Raw genomic sequence first — 17,528 nt, 5'->3', positions numbered from 1 at the left:
TCCTCCTCCTATTGATTTCCTGCAGATTCACTCCTCTGAGTTCAACCTCTCTCTACCATTAACAACCCACTTCATTCATTCTCCTGCTTTCTGTGATGCTCAGCAGTTTTTCACATCGTCTGAGATTCTAAATTTTTACAAACTTTGGACAAAAAAAAAAAATGAAAAACCTTTGGAAATTCACATGTGTGTCATGGGATGGGAAGGATTTCCTACAAATCATTTCTTCCCTCTTGAAATATATTGTATTTATATGTTTATATGTGTTACTGAAATATATTCATTTATTTTGCTATGTTATGTAGAAGTACAGCACTGGGCCCCTGAGTTGGATTTTGTAATTTGCAGTAGAGGGAAAAGTGTCACTGAAGTGCTTCTCCTTTGCTTTATCAATTCTGTGTATGTCAATGCTTTAACTGCTCCTCTTGGTAATTTGGACTTTAGTATAATGGTGTTGATTGTGGCAGGTTACTGGGATCATAAAATTAAATTTATAACTGTAAAGTCATCATGTTCAAACTCTTCTTGAAGTGGAATCTAGACATCCTTTCATGATCATTATCCTGCCTACTACACGTTCTTTTTCACAGTGATATTGGTTGTGTTTCAAGAGCAGTGGTATGGAATAATGGGCTGGATATGGTGGAGCAAAACATTAATCCAAGAGTTTGGAGGCTGAAGCTGGAGGATGGTCATTGTGAAACCAGTCTTGCAAGTTAGGAAAACCCAGGTAAATAAATAAATAAATAAATAAATAAATAAATAAATAAATAAATAAAAATAGTCAGGGCATGTTGCCCAGTGGTGGGTCACCTCTGGGGTCGGTCTGCAGTATGATGAAATGATAATAACCGTAGCAATAACAGCAACAAGAATACACAGACATCATTACCTTCTTTAGAGTGAGAGAACACACAGCCTTTCATAAATACACAAAAATAATAACTTACAAAGACAGTTTGCAGAGGAGAAGAGCTACAACTACCTACACCAGACTCTCACAGAATTTCACAGCCTTGCTCCTCAGAGAGAGGTCCCCAGACCACACCTGCAGTACCAAGACCACCTTTATCAAATAAGAATGCAGAGTTCCTGGAACCTTAGTAGTCCTATGGTCTCAGCATTTGCTTTTGTACTTGCCTTTTGGTGATTCTTCTGCATAAATATGCAGAAATGTGGTCTAGAATTGGTTTTGATTACCCTTCACTGTTGACATTTAGAACTAGGGTAATTATTTGTGTTGGGAGCTGTTGTGGGCGTGGTAGATGGCTAGTACCAATGTTAAGACATTGTTAAATATCCTCTGGGGGAAAATATATGTAGGTCAAAACCAAATGCCCATGTATATGAAGTGGAAGCATCCTGCCAGAAGTCAAACGAAGGTCTCATCGCTCCTTACAGTATAGCATTTGTCACCCCATTTTTCTGCCATGGAGATGGAGGTCATAGGAGTATCACTATGTAAAATCGACTTCACAGAATAGAAGTCAATAAAAATGAAGTTTCCCAGTTCCTATCAGGTATTAGGCTCAGGTTATGATGCATGAAGTGAACCAATCACATCTCCTTCTAATAAACATTTTTAAGTTAAAGGTTGATTGGGAGCTCTTAACTGGTCTTAAAACTATAACTTAATGACAATTTGAGAAAGGACCACAGAGGCAAGAAGTGTAATGCCCAAGATTTAGACAAAGGGAACACAGTGCTCACCCTTGTTAAAGAGGAGTGACTTTTCTGGGGTATTGGTGCTTTTTGCCCAGCACAGGTTCATGCCTAGAGACACATGAGCTCCAGTCAAGATGAGCTCATCAGTGTCAGACTTAGAAAACACTTTCAGCCAAATGGGTGAAGATGTGCCAGGAGGCTGGACCACTGGAAGGCAGGTGGATTCATGGGGGAATAATAAAATCTAGGTTTACTGGACTATAAGCAATTCTCTTGGTAATAGAGAATCAGCAGGAAGAGTTTCCTGTCTTTCCAGGCCAGTGTCCCTCTAGCGGCCAAGCGGGAAATGAGTCTAATGAGCAGATATAGGGAGCTGTGACTCTCTGCTCTGATGTGGTCCCTCAGTACACAGCCTTGTGATGGACGGGATGTGGTGGTGTCCTTTGAGGTGTTTGGTCTGCCTAGGAACCCAGCACTTGATTCCTTCCTTCTGTGTTTTCTGAGGACAGAGCTTCAGTCACCATCAAGCCCACCCAGGCAGGACCTTGCAATTTCAGAGAGACCTTCCTGTCAGAGCTGGTCTCCAGGTGAGTCTGAGAGCTCAGTGGACGCTGCAGGAGAGCATCAGAGAGAATGGAATCCCAGACTCTTTAGCTGATGACAGTGGAGAGTCAGGCCAACCTAGGACAGAGCAGGGCTGCTGTGGCTGCTCGCTGTCCTGATTGAGGATTTACTCACAAGGCTGCATTGATTCACGACACTTGGCTGAGAAGTGAACATTGCACTGATTAACTCAGGGTTCACTGCTCGCCATGAAATGGAGCGAATGGAGGCTGAAGAGAAGAAGGGAGGGAGGTGTCCAGTGCTCCCAGAGAAAGAGCAGAGGCCTGAGGATCTCTGCAGTTAAAGGAGTAGAGGAATAAGGATTAACTGTAAAGGGAAAAACAGTGAAATTAGGGTGTAATTTTATGATTGTGTACTGTAGATGAAAAATATTTGATTACATTTATGTATTCTGTACAAGATTCTGAGGAAGGATCTTGTAAATTTATATTACTGTAAATGGCCATGGGACACATATTGTTTAAAAGTTTTCATTTGTTCTATGTAGTTGTACATGACAGTAGAATGGATTTATACATTTTGATAGATCATACATAATGGATTATAATCTCTCAGTTTTCTGATTGTATATATTGTAAGGAGCACATTGTTCAGGCAGTAATATGTGTATATGATGTGTTAATATCTGTTTCACTCTGCTATTATTCCTTCCCCCTCACCACTTTTCCTGCCTTCACCCCCTCTACCTAATATAATGTAACTACTCTTCCATATTCCCCACCCTCATTGTGAATTAGCAGCAACATATCGGAGAAAGTATTGATTTTTTTTTGATTTGGCTTCAGAATTAATAAACTATCGAAATAACCTAGATGCCCTTAAACAGGCGAATGGATAAGGAAAGTTTGATCTATGTATACACACACACACACACACACACACACACACACACAGACACACACACACATGAATGGATGTATATTTTAACGTGTTATTTCTCTTGTCTCATTAAAAAGCAATTTAACATTTGAATAGAGATACACCTAGGAGACTTATTTTGGAATGGTTTATATATCTGAGCCTGTGTCTGTGAGTTTGTTGAGCACTTACTTCTAATTGCTGAGGGTCTATGCCAGTTTTTCTATTGTATACTGGGAGGTTTTATCCCCAACTCGTTTTCCAATGCATTTATTTAAAAGATTGTTGAAGATTCATTTTCTTTTACAGACTGCCTATTTTCATGTATGCAGAAATATTTTTGTGAGGAATATTGAAAAATTATGACTTTTGTAAGTCCAAGCCTATAAATATTGACTGTATTTGTTTGCACTTTTTTGGAATGTATTGAGTGTCTAATGTGATATTTTCTTTTTTGAACACTTGCTTTAAAAAAGGTAGTGAATATTCTCATGCAGCCCTCATGCTACATCACCTTAGATACACATTTCCAACTGCTTTTCACATCTCTGCTTTTGCTTATGATTGTGTTTTGTCTTTTTCTGCTCAGGTGCATTGCTCAGAAAGGCATCACCTTTAGGCATCATTGAAAGGCATTCATGCTTATTTCCCTCTCGATGAAAGCTCATTTTATCTTTACTTAGCATATTGTGACATACATATTTTTGCATGACCAATATTAAAACTTTACATATTTTCCCTGTCATGCAGTTTATAGGTCTTCCTTCATTTTGTGCTATTTCCATTTGTTTGGCAATTTAGTCTTGAATTTGTAACCCATGTTGATATCATTAAATAACTCCTATTTGCCATCTTTCCAGTGGATGTTTAGAGTTTTCATTCCATTTTGTTTCAATCAGTGTGTGGTGAATGAATGTATTGAAAAGTGACATGGAACCCATGAACATGTACAGAGGGCATTTTTAATAAAGAATAGGAGAACATTGAAGACTCAGTGTGGTAGAACATAGGCTGGTTGTCAGCAGAGGCAGGAAAGGCAGGGGAGGAGCCAGGGAGGCCTGATAACCACAGCAGTTCCCAGGCACAGGAAGAAGGGCTCCTGTGTCCCACCACATGCTGGGAAGTTTTCAGTAAAATCTTTTCTTATACATTTTATCTCTAAAATTTTATAATCCTAGGAAGCAAACTGAAAATTACTCCAAAATACTCTAACAGTTTTATAAGACATATTTACAAAAAAATAAGAACAATGAAGTTAGGTAGTTCCCAACAAAAAGAATTGACAAATGTTTAAGGCGAGGGAAATGCTAATGACCCTGATTTGAGTATTTCATATTTCACACATGAATTGAATTATAACACTCCACTTTTCTTCTTATTCTGCTTAATGACAAGCTCATACACTCTTCAAACAAATGCAGGCATAGGCTCCTATGCACACTGGACATGCCCTTGCTTTGGTTGTGGTCTGTTCTAGCTTGTGCCCTCTTTCCTTCTCTCTGAAAGATGTCTGCTGAGTTCCTTCAAATCAACTAACACAACACCCTTTAGATGTTTCAAAGGATGTATGGTATTTCACAATGGGACTATGCTATCCATACTTCTCCTTGTGGTCTTTCTTAGTTTTTAAATCATTGCTTTACTATTATATCAACGCTGCAAAAGTATTTTGCTATTGTTAATTTCAGAGTGGATCTCAATCACTCGTGATATTTCTGCCCTAGGGGATATTGAGCAGTGTCTGGAGAGATTTTTTGCTGTCAAAAAGAAGGGGTGCTAACTCTGTATTTGAAATGTCCATGTACAATAGACTTCATTCCTGGTTCATTTGACAAGTGATAGCTTAGCATTTATCATCTGCCATAATGTCATAGAAACATTGTCTGCTCTGTAATAGTGTGCCAAATTCTTGGTCAACTTCATTACTCTTCATGTTGATGTTTTCAGCATGCTGTATAATATGCTTTTCAGTTCTCTAAGTTTCTTTTTAATTACTGTATGGAAAACCATGAAAATAGAAACCTCAGAGACTGAGGGCAGGGTCGGTTAGTGTAGAGTGCCTACAAGCACAGAAATCACCTAGGAGTTACACTTAGCCAAATGCACACACACACACACACACACACACACACACCCACGAAACAGCTCCTTCTAACTACTCTCTCCATTTGTGTGTTCTTTTGTTTTTTGGAGCACTTTCAGCTCTTGGCATGGTATATCATGATTTCTTTTTTGAACAGCTTTGTTGAAGTGTAAGTAATACCCAAAGGACCACATGTGTTTAAAGTGTACAATATGAGCTATGCATATGGGAATGCTAATATGCATAAGGAAATGCAAATATAGGCCAGATCCTGGGCACAAAGAGGAAGGCTATATACATATGCTCTTTGCCCATCAATGGGATGTAGGAGCTTTGGTTGTTGAGGTCTGCAGAGTGCCTGGAACGTGTCCAGCACTCCACATATGCTCTTTCATGGTAAATAGCAATTTCTCCTTAAAGGCTTAAGGAGAAAACTCCAGGAAAGACTTAGAGTGAGGCAGGAATTCCTAACCAGTAATGGCTTTAGGGACGTCCTAGGGTGACCAGACCCAGAAACAAAACAAATTAATTTCTTTACTGGAAAATATGAAATATAACATTTATATCCATTTTGTCCATGTGTGTGAAGATCAGTGTACGAGTCAGTGTTCTCTAGAGGAACAGAATCAATCAGAATTATGATATAAAAAGGGGATCTATTAGATTGTCTGACACAGGCAGAAGGTGGATAGTCCACAATGGCCATCTACAGCTGGTGAGCAGCAAGAAACAGCAGCTGCAAACTCCAAGACACAGAAGACCCAGAACAAGAAAGATCAACAGTGCTTCCCTGGTCTGAGACCAAGGCATCAGAATCTACCTGGAGAATCACTGGAAGAGTCTACTTTAGAAGATTGAAAAACCAGAGGCTGATATCCTCACAGGACTGAAGCAGCAATCAAGAAACCATTCAAGAGTCAAGTTTGCATCTGCATCTGCTTCCTGGTTCTTCCAGTTTCTATTCCTTCCTATTGGGTGGTGCTGACCATGCTTAGGGAGGGACTCCACTTCAGTTCCTGTCCCACATTCCAATCATTCCTAGACACACCATCATGGACACACCCAGAAGCCTCTTCATCATCAACATCTCTTAATCCAATCAAGTTGACAATTCAAATTAACCATTGAAAGTAGTCATATATTCTTTCTCTTTTCAGTAGTCACATCCACTTCATGGAACCAGGAAACAATACAAGATTTTCAGAATTCCTCCTTCTGGGATTTCAGAGGACCCAGAAATGCAACCCCTCATCTTTGGGCTTTTCCAGTCCATGTGCCTTGTCACTGTGCTGGGGAACCTGCTCATCATCCTGGCCACCATCTCAGACTCACACCTGCACACGCCCATGTACTTCTTCCTCTCCAACCTGTCCTTTGTGTACATCTGCTTCACCTCCACCACCATCCCAAAGATGCTGATGAACATCTAGACACAAAGCAAAGCCATTACCTATGAAGGCTGCATCACCCAGATGTGCTTTTTCTTGATTTTTGAAGAGGTGGACAACTTCCTCCTGACCATCATGGCCTGTGACAGATATGTGGCCATCTGTCACCCCTTGCACTACACTGCCATCATGAATTCCCAGCTCTGTGGTTTGCTGGTTCTGGTGTGCTGGATCCTGAGTCTCCTACATGCCTTGATACAAAGCTTAATGGTGTTGAGCCTGTCTTTCTCCACACACTTAGAAATTCCACACTTTTTCTGTGAACTTAACCAGGTGGTCCAACTTGCCTGTTCTGACACCTTGATTAGTGATTTGGTCAGGTATTTTGTAACTGTTGCTGGAAGTTGGACCCCTCGCTGGCATCCTTTACTCCTACTCCAAGATAGTGTCCTTCATTTGTAAAATCTCATCAGCTCAGGGGAGGTACAAAGCCTTCTCCACCTGTGCGTCTCACCTCTCCATGATCTCCTTATTTTACTGCACAGGGCTAAGTTGTATCTTAGTTCTGGTGCAACCCACAGCCCACACTCCAGTGCAACAGTCTTGGTGATGTACACCATGGTCACCCCCATGCTGAACCCCTTCATCTACCGTCTGAGGAATAAGGATGTAAAGAGAGTCCTGAGAAGGCTCTTTGGAAGGAAATGATGAAAGCCTCTTGCCTTGGGGTTCAGGGGCACCTGCCCATGACTGCAGGCAGCTCAGACTCAGAGATAGACTTGTGTTGTTTTAATCTGATTGTGAAGGTGACACCTCTTCATTCTGTTAACCCTGGAGTTGACATGATTCTGGTTTGAACCTCTATGCAATGTAACCAGCTCTCTTTATCTAGCCTTCAGTTTCTCTGACAGTCAACTGTTCGTCTACATTTTCTTTTGATTTTTCTTTGAAAGAGGAATGCTTTATGTTACAGACAGCAAATATTTCTTACAAAAACATTCTTCCCACATGAAATATGTCATATTGATGAAGGTTTTTATGTTTCACTGATAAAACAGTCATGTATTTTACTGTATTTATGGAAACAGGCAGCACTGGGCACATGAGGTAATTTTTGAAATTTACTGGAGCAAAATCTGAGGCCACCATTTTTCTGTGTTGCTTTATAATTCCCATGTATGTCAGCAATATAACTGCTTTTCATGAAAGGCAATCTTTATTATGCTAGTGTACTCTACTACAGGTTATTATGGTCTAAAAAATTCAACAGTAAGATATATAAAGAAAATATGGTATATATGCCCAATGGGGTTTTACTCAGTCATAAAGAAAATTGAAATTATGGCCTGTTTGAAAATGATGGTCCTGGAGAACATTGTGCTAAATGAAATAAGCCAGGCTCAGAACATCAAGGGTCAAATTTCTCTCTCACCTGTTGAAGCTAGAGAGAAATGAGGCATAAAAAAGGGTATCACATGACACTAGAAGGGAGAATAATGGAGTCAAGGAATGGAACAGTGGAGTGGGTATGAGGGATAGTGAAAGGGAGATCATCGTCCTACGTATACCATATCTACACATGAACACACTGCTGTGAATTCCACCTTCATGTCTGTCTATAAAGCACCAACTAAATACAGTGAATAAATAGTGGGAAGACCAGGAGAGTGCAGGAGGGGAAATAGGAGAGGGAGCAGAGCAGAGAGAGGAAGTCCTGGGGCCTGAAATGGAGCAAATACTATTCCATGCAAGTGTGAGTATGTCACAATAAGCACCCCTGTTATATATAACCACAACACAATAATAAATCATTAAAAAGGGAAAGGAATGATTATAGTTTTTAATCCAGCATATTCAAACTCTCTTTGAAGTAGGTTCCAGACATCTTTGGAGATCATTATTCTGCCTACTAAAGTGTCTTTTTCAGAATTACATTAGTTGCCATGTAAGAGCTTCCACGTAGAATTATTGACTGACAATGGTTGTGCACACCTTTCACCCTAGTGACTTGGAGGTTGAGGATAGCAGGTGACAATTTTGAGGCCAACCTGGACAAGATAGGGACACCCTGGCTCAAAATAAATAAATAAATGAATAAATAAATAAATATTAAAAAGATCCAGTTTTGTAACTCACTGGTAGTTCCCTTCTGGTTTCACTCCCCTGTAATATATAAAAGACTATATAATAATAACTGGACAGGAAATTATTACTGTCTCTACAGTGAGTAGATGCACTTCCTTCAGGAATAACACAGAATGATGATTTGGAAGGAGAAGACCTAAAACTACCTACACCAGACTCCATAGAGCATCACAGCCTGCTACTCAAAGTGAGATTCACAGAGCAGGACCTATAGTACTGGACACTTTGGACCTTGTTAAATTACAGAGTTTCAGGAGACCTATGACCTCACATTTTGCATTGGAACTTGCATTCCTGGTAAGTCTTCTGAATGATGAAGTTGGCCTAGAATTGGTTCGGATCACCTCCTCAAGGCTGACATGTGGGGGCAGGGTAATTTTTTGTGTTGGGAGCTGCTATGGGTGTTTAGTACCATGCTGCAGACATTGCCAATTATCCCCAGGGGAAAAACATATGTAGTTGAGAACCAGAGTCACTTATTTGAGAAGAGTAAGGGTCATGCCAGAATTCAAATGAAGGTCCCATCTCCACTTAATGTAATAGCATTGCTCAGCCGAAGATCTGTAGTGGATGGAGTTCACAATAGTATCACTACATAGAAGAGACTGCATAGAATAGACCTTAGTAAACATGAAATTGCAGAATTCTTGTCAGATGTTAATCTCAGATTATAGTGCAAAATAAGAACTAATTACATCTTTTCTTAATAAATATTTCAAAATGAGGGGCTGCATGGGAGCTCTTAACGTGTTAAAACTATAAATATCCTATTCTTGTGGTTGTGCGTGATGTGAAGTTACCCTTGTCGTATATTCAAACACAAGGATAGGAAAGTGTGTCCAATTAATCTTACTGTCCTTCCTGTCCCCCTCTCCTCCCTTCCATCATTCCCCTTTGTCTGATCCAATGGACTTCTCTTCTTCCCCTCCCTGCTCCAACCACAAGAATAGGATCCTAATTAGAATAAGTTATACTCCATGTATGGGTAATATGTCTATGTCATGTATATCTAAAAAGAACAAGTAAAATAGAAGTAAAAATCAAAATTTCCTGATAGTGTTGGAAGGACCATGAAGACATGATGTGAAATGCCCAAGGCTTTAGACCATGTTCTCACCCTTATTAAAGAGGAATGATTATTTTTTGGTATATCAGTGCTTTTTGCCCAACACAGGTCCATGCTTTGAAGATACAAGAGCAGCAATCAAGATGAGCTCATCAGTGTCAGACTTGGAAAACACTTTTAGTCAAAGGGGAGATGAAGAGCCAGGAGGCTGGAACTCTGGAAGGCAGGTGGATCCATGGAGGAACAATAAAAACTGGATTTACTTGGTTATAATCATGTCTCTTGAGAAGAGAGAATCAGCAGGAAGAATATTTTGTCTTTCCAGGTCAGTGTCCCTCAGGGGAATAAGAGGGAAATGAGCCTAATGAGCAGAAATACGGAGCTGTGACTCTGCTCTAATGTGGTCCCTCAGTGCACAGCCTTGTGCTGGACGGGATGTGGTGGTGTCCTTTGAGGTCTTCAGTCTGCCTAGGAGCCAAGCACTTGACTCCTTCCTGCTGTGTTTTCTGGGGACAGAGCTTCAGTCACCATCAACCCCACCCAGGCAGGACCTTGCACTTCCAGAGAGACCTTCCTCACAGAGCTGGTCTCCAGGTGAGTCTGAGAGCTCTGTGGACACTGGAGGAGAGTATCAGAGAAAATGGAACCTAGGACTCTTTAGCTGAGGTCAGTGGAGAGCCAGGCCAACCTACCACATAGCAGGGCTTCTGTGGCTGCTCCCTGTCCTGATTGAGGATTTACTCACAAGGCTGCATTGATTCATGACATTTAGCTGAGAAATGAACATTGCACTGATTAACATAGGGTTCACTGCTGGCCATGAAATGGAACTAACAGGCTGAAGAGAAGATGGGAGGGAGGCATCCAGTGCTCCCAGAGAAAGAGCAGAGGTCCAAGAAGCTTTGCAATTAAGGGAGTAGGGAAAAACAGCCATGTTATGGTGTATTTTGATATGTATTTAATTAGATTGGAAATATTTGATTATGTTTGTGTATTGTTGGCAAGAATCCACATCAAGGATCTTGCAAATATCTTGCAACAGAAGTCATGGATGCACTTTCAATAGTATCATTTCTCCCTTTGGTGTTCACCTGGAAAGCATTATGTCACAGCTGAGTACAAGTATGTCTAAGAGCCTTACTGTGCAATGATTTGCACATCTCTGAGGCTGAACATGCAGGTGGGGTTGCTTGCCAGTTACCTCTGTACAGCAGAGTCTCTCCCTCGAGACTTTTGCATAGACACTGCAGGGCATTTCCCTCATTTTCAAATGTATTCTTACAAAGTATTGGAGTTTTTCCCCCACACAAATTACCTGTTTGCCTTTTAGTTTTGTTGTTTCATGTATGCATAGAGATATTTTGGGGAGTGTGTAAAAATGTGTAAACTTGGTGTAGTCAAATCTATCAGTTGATTATGTTCCCACATTTTTTTTTTCTGAAAGAATCCAGGAATTGATGTTCTTTGCTTGTGAGTTCTTACATTAAGGTCCTTGTGCCGGGGTCCAGCCCTAGCAGGAAGTCATGGGTTCCACACCGGTAAACGGGGCGCGGGGAGACAGCAGTCGGCGATGGATGGAGAATGAAAGACACAGACTCTAGTTCTGGTGCAATCAATCCCACTTTATTCTGGGGAAGGCTGGGTTTATATACATTTTTCTTCAGGCTATAATGACAATCTTGTGGTTAATATTAAAGAAGTTTCAAAGCATAGGCAGAAATTGTTTTTAACAAGGAACAGAAAATTATGAGAAAACAGTAACCTTAAAGATTATCCTTACCTATTCACAATTGTTTTAAGAATATCTAACTACCTCGGTGAACTAATCCAATATTTACTTTCTTAATATCTAAACTCTATGTGACCTAAAACTATTCTTAATATTCTCGTGGTTAAAACAATAGACAAGTCATCTCATGTGACTATCTCTACTACGTCCATCTGGTTAATATCTGAATTACTGAGTTAAGGGGTACAGTAGGGCAGCGGTCCCAATTGTAATTGTGTGCCAACGTTTATTATAGGGGTGACATATTCTTTGTAGGAAGGAAGGAATGTTATGAAACCTTATTCTCTTACCTCACCACCACACATGAACAAAACCATCGTTAAAATTTAACCAGCCTGTTGGAGACAAAGGCAGATCTACAACTATTTTCTCCAGAGGCTTTCAGGGACTCATTGTATGGTTGCAAAATTATTTTTAATTTTGTTAGTGGTAAAGACCCATTGTTTTTCAGATTGTTGGTAATATTTTCTGGAATTTTTGTTGTATTCCCTTCGTCCCCTTAAGCAATCCATTCAGACTGAAATGAGTAATATATTATCAGAGAAAACACCATGCTTCGGAGCAAAACATCCGGCAATTCCTTTTAGGATGAGCCTTTGCAATCATCCTCCAGAGGATCTTTGTCAAGCACTGGATGGAATTCCAGACGTCCCCGCACTCAAGCTTTGCTGCTCTGATTCCTTCATCAGTAGAGTTGTAGTGGACATGGTTACAGGCATTGTGGGCTTTTTCCCTCTTGCTGGAATCCTTTTCTCTTATTCTAAAATTGTGGCTTCTGTCCTGCAGATCTCAACAGCAGGAGGGAAGTATAAAGCCTTCTGCACCTGTGGTTCTCACCTCTCAGTTGTCTCCCTGTTCTACGGGACCTGCCTGAGTATCTACCTCAGCAACACATGGACACGCGACTCCTGGACAGGGGTGTTTGCCTCCATCCTGTACACGCGGGTCACTCCCATGCTGAACCCCATTATCTACAGCCTGAGGAACAGGGACATGAAGAGGGCCTTGAGAAGACTTCTGTGCAGCCTGCTGACCAGATGGTCACAGCAACACTGACCTGTGCCTGGACAAGTGTGACCAAGGGCAATGGAACAGGGCCCTTCATGCTTTGACTCTGTGGCTTTCCTGGCTGGACCCCAATGCAGATGCTTGCTTACTGTGCTTAGTGGCCACTTTCAAATATTTTATGATAAAGGGTGTCTACAAGTCTTTTGTCCATTTTGTATTGTTTCTTCCTTTAGATTTGTAGAAGTGATTACTTAGCTTTTTGTTTATTTGTTTTGTTGCTGTTGTTTGAGACATGGTCTCCCTGAGTTGCCTGGACTGGCCTTAAACTCACGATTCCCCTGCCTTAGCCTCCTGGGTAACCGGGATGACAGGTGTGAGCACCATGCCCAGCTCAGCTGCCCCTATTATCACACGCGTGCACGCGTGTGTGTGTGTGTGTGTGTGTGTGAGAGATTTGCATCTTTTTCTAATCAGGGGCTTCCACTCCCAGTTTGCTCGTGGGGTCTTTAGATGAGCAAAACTGTAAAATTTTGATGAAGCCCAGTGTTGCTCCTTTTTTTTAATGATCTTTCCTTTCTATGGATCAGAATTTTGGATCACGAGGAGGACTATTTGAGCTCAGAAAGTCATCCAAATGGACCCCGACCTCTGGCTTTCTTTGGGAAGTGAGATGTCTTCAGTTGAAATCCTACATTAAATTTGGGGGTTTACCTTTTCCTCAGGGTGCAACATGAGCAGCAGCAGCTGCCGCCCACAGCTCCCTGGCAGCCACTCTGTCACCAGCCACCAACTCCCTCTCCACAGCCAAGTGACTGCTGAGCTGCGGCGTTCAGGGGGTTCACGCTCAATTTACCATGGTCAAGCTTCTGATGGGCTCACTGGGAGCACCATCTAGACACACGATTGTTTTGAAAATCAATCTTATTTATTTATACACAAACTATCACAGAAGAGAGGAGAGGATCTGTGGCCACAATTAAAAAATCTTTAAAGTCTGAAGCCTTAATGTTCTATAAATTAATATTCTCATCGAACAAATTTAGGGTATGGCATGTGAGTCACTGCAGGAAGAGAGTATATAACTATCGAATCAGGGTACCTAGCCTTTTCATCGAGTTCAACCTTTTTAAAACTTTTTGAATAGCACACAAATGCTTATTTTAATGAGGTACAATTTTATATCTCAATGCAGGTATAAAATATGCACTGATCAAATCAGGGTATTTAACCTTTCATGTCCTTAAACATTATTAAATTTTTGATAAGCAATTAATGATTGCATATGTATATGTGGGAAGTAATGTTCTATTTCAATACACGGAGACAATATATATGGAGCCCTGGGCATGTTGTTACATGCCTATAAGTCCAGCAGCTCAAAGCTGAGGCAAGAGGATCACAAGTTCAAGGTCAGCCTCAGCATTTAGTGAGACCATAAGCAACTCAACAAGACCCTATCTGTAAATAAAATATTTTTTTAAATATATGTATGGATCAAATAGTAAGAGGAACGTTTCAATATCCTTATTGTTGCTTTGTGTTAAGAGTCTCTGAGCTCCTCTCCTCATTCATCAAATATACAGTAGATCACTGTGAACTCTGGTGCCCCCCCATGCTGCAGAACACAAGTCTTATTCCTTCTCTCTGTCTGGGTTTTGGTTCCCGTTGCCCAACCTCTGTCTATCCCCACCTCCACCAGTCTTCCCCACCAGTTTTTAATTCCCATATAAAAGTCATCTAGGGTTGTGGATGGAAAGAAGTGTGTGTCCTGCCTTGTCCAGCCAGGTGATGGTTAACTGTTATGTATTTGTTAGATCCTCTGAGGAGTGTGCTGCTCTCCTTTGCAGAAAACACACCATGCCCCAAGCTAGAGTGCTTTCCCATGAGCACAACCTGGGCCCCTTCATTGTGGGCTTCAGGGCGTGTGGCTTTGACCCAGGTGCATTTTGTCCCATGTGCACTATCATTCTGGGAGTGTGGCTAAGGAAAGAGCCCCACAGAGAGGAGCCCACCCTTCCCACACAGAGGAAGAAAAGGACATGGCAGAATCTCACCTGCCTCCTGCAGCTTCTTCCCAGGGAGCAGGTCATGTCTGCCCACATTCTATCAACTAATGCAGGGCACTTTGCATTAGGCTTCTCCTAATGCAAAAAGTAGACAGATGGTAGATGGAGATGCAGGTTCAGATATGAGATTGACTCTTGTGATCACAGAAGCTGAGTGTTTGCACAATGGCTCTCTGCAGCCTACAGAACCAGAGAAGCCAATCATGTGCCTCAGTCCTAGAAGCCAGAGGCCTCAGTGCCAGGGAGGCCAATGGTGCAGCAGCCAGTCCAAAATGAGAGACACCAAGACCCAGGAGGCTGCTGGTGCCAGTGGCAGAGGCCAAGGCTTAAGAAACTGGAGACAGATGTCCAACAGCAGGAGCAGGAGGGAACACACCAGCTCCAGAGGAAGAGGCGGCAGAGAGCTTCCCCTTCTTCTGTTCTGTTCAGACCAGGGCCCCACGCAGACTGTTTTGCCCACATTCAGGGAAGCTTCGTCACTCTGTCCACTACCAATCGTCTCTGGAAACACTGTCCCAGAGATACACAGAGTTCAGATTTACCAGTCCTCAGGGCAACCTGCAATCCACTCAAGAAAACACTCCAAAATTAGCCATCCACTTGTCCATGTCCAAAGTCACACAGGAGGGACATGCATTCCTATCAGGCAAGACAGGGCCAAGACCCACAGTAGTGGGTAGGGTTGTAATTCCTCTTCCAGAAAATGTGGAACTGATAACTAATTGTAAAATATAAAATAAACTCTCCATGGGGCAGAATCAGAGAGGAAAACAGTTTATATTTTTGATGTCATAAAAAGTTTATGAATTATATTCTATGGATTTGCACCAGGAAGGTTGAGAAGCAAGGGAATCTCAGGTCTCATCACAAGTCCTGCATGGGTGAGGGAAAGGGTTCTATCAGAGGGTTGGTCTGACTATAAATTAATTGCTAAGAAACTTATGTTGTAGCAAAACCACAAGAGACAATTATCTTTTGAAGCAGGGGGTGTGATGGATTGAGCCATGCTAGGATCTGGCTCTAACAAGAAATGGAGCCCTATTTTGGTTTATTTATAGTGGTACAAATCAAAGGGGGATTGATAGGAACTTCTGTGAGAAACAGGATGGTGTTGAGTTAAGGAAGGCATTTTGCTCTAGCGGGTCACATGACACATCTAGGACACGCAAATTTCCCAGCAGTTAGCCACTCTGCACAGGAACCACATACTTCAGGCTATCTGAAACAATCTCTCATGACTGCCAGTTCCTGAAAACCAGATTTCCGTGTCTGATGGCTCAACCAAGTCTGATTTTGCTAGTCTAGACAGCTCCCTGTAAGGAAGGATAATTTTATGCACCAAGAAACATCAGTTTTATAGATTTTCCCAAGAGTAGAACAAAGGATAACAGCTTTAAAAGAGTCTTAAAATCCTTACTGTGCCTTCTTGGAGCCATGAGTGGGTCAGAGATGGTGTCCATGAGTCCAAGGAGCATAGGGTAAGTGGACTCTGAGCTCCCTGCCTGGGTCCTGGGACCATGTCCTCTCCACCACCACTCCCTGTCTCCCCGGAGCAGGTCAATGCTGTACTCACTTCCTGTGCCAGGAAACCCTTGTGATGTCACAGTGACCTGAACCAATGAGGAGAAAGGTGATGGTCACATGGTTGCTATCTGTGGAGCATCTACTCTGGGCAGGTCATTTCCTATGAGCTTAGCCTGAGCTCACACAGAAACCCCATGTAGAAAGGAGAAATCTACCAGATTTATATATAAAGAGCCAAGGACAGTAAGTTTGATTTCCTATCATCAGGGAAACATTCAAGAGGCAAATGTCAACTTGTTTAGGCAGAAGCTGAGCTACTGAGTCCACATCTGACCACCTAAAATCATATCTGAGGTGGTGGAGGAATTCATGGTGGAGAAGGCCTCAGGATGCATGCACTTGACTCTGATGCTGAGCCTCATGCTCCATAATGGAACCACTGTGTGATCCTTACTTCATCCAAAGGAAATGAAGTATCTCAAAGACTTCTGTACTTCCATATTAATTGCAGCATTATTCAGAATAGCCAGACATGAACACTTAAGTGTCCATAATGGATGGATGAATAAAGGAAACACCATATGTATACTCAGGAGACTATGGTTCAACCATAAAATGGAAGAAAGCCTTTCAATTGTGACAACGCAGATGGAAATGGAAGTCCCCACGTAAGTGAAATTAGGGAGATTAAGACAAATGCCACATGATCTCACTCATATATGGAATCTAAAAATGTTAATTTCATAAAAATAAAAAGGGTGAAATAAATGGTGGTCACCAGGGACTGATGTGGTTTGTGGGAGAGATGTTAGCCAAACATCCAAGGTTCAGCTAGATAAGAGGAAGAGTTCAAGAGATCCACAGCATAGCGACTCTAGTTAGTAACAGAATCTTTAAAAATGCTGAGTGGACCACCACAAAAATTATCATCATGTGAAGTGATGCACCTGATAATTAGCTGTATTTAGTCATTCCACAGTGTATGTGTTCTTGAAAACATTATGTCGTACTCCATAAACACAATTTTTCCATTAAATAAAAGAAGAGAGATCCACCATCCAAGATTGGCAACCTCAATGCCAAGTGGGAGTTCCTTCAAAAGTACAATCTCTGGCCACACTAACCTGCCAATCACAACCTGCATTTCAACAAGATCCCCAAGTGATTCATATTCACACTGAAGTTGGAAAGATTCTGGTTGGGAAAGTGTTTCTCAAACTCCCCACTGTGGACTTTTATGCTGAATAACACTATTATGTGTGGCATCCTGTACTTTGCTGGCCAGTGAACTGCATCCCTGGCCTCAACCCCC

The sequence above is a fragment of the Sciurus carolinensis genome, chromosome 17, assembly GCF_902686445.1.
Source record: "Sciurus carolinensis chromosome 17, mSciCar1.2, whole genome shotgun sequence".
NCBI classification, from domain to species: domain Eukaryota; kingdom Metazoa; phylum Chordata; class Mammalia; order Rodentia; family Sciuridae; genus Sciurus; species Sciurus carolinensis.
This window is presented reverse-complemented; position numbering follows the sequence as displayed.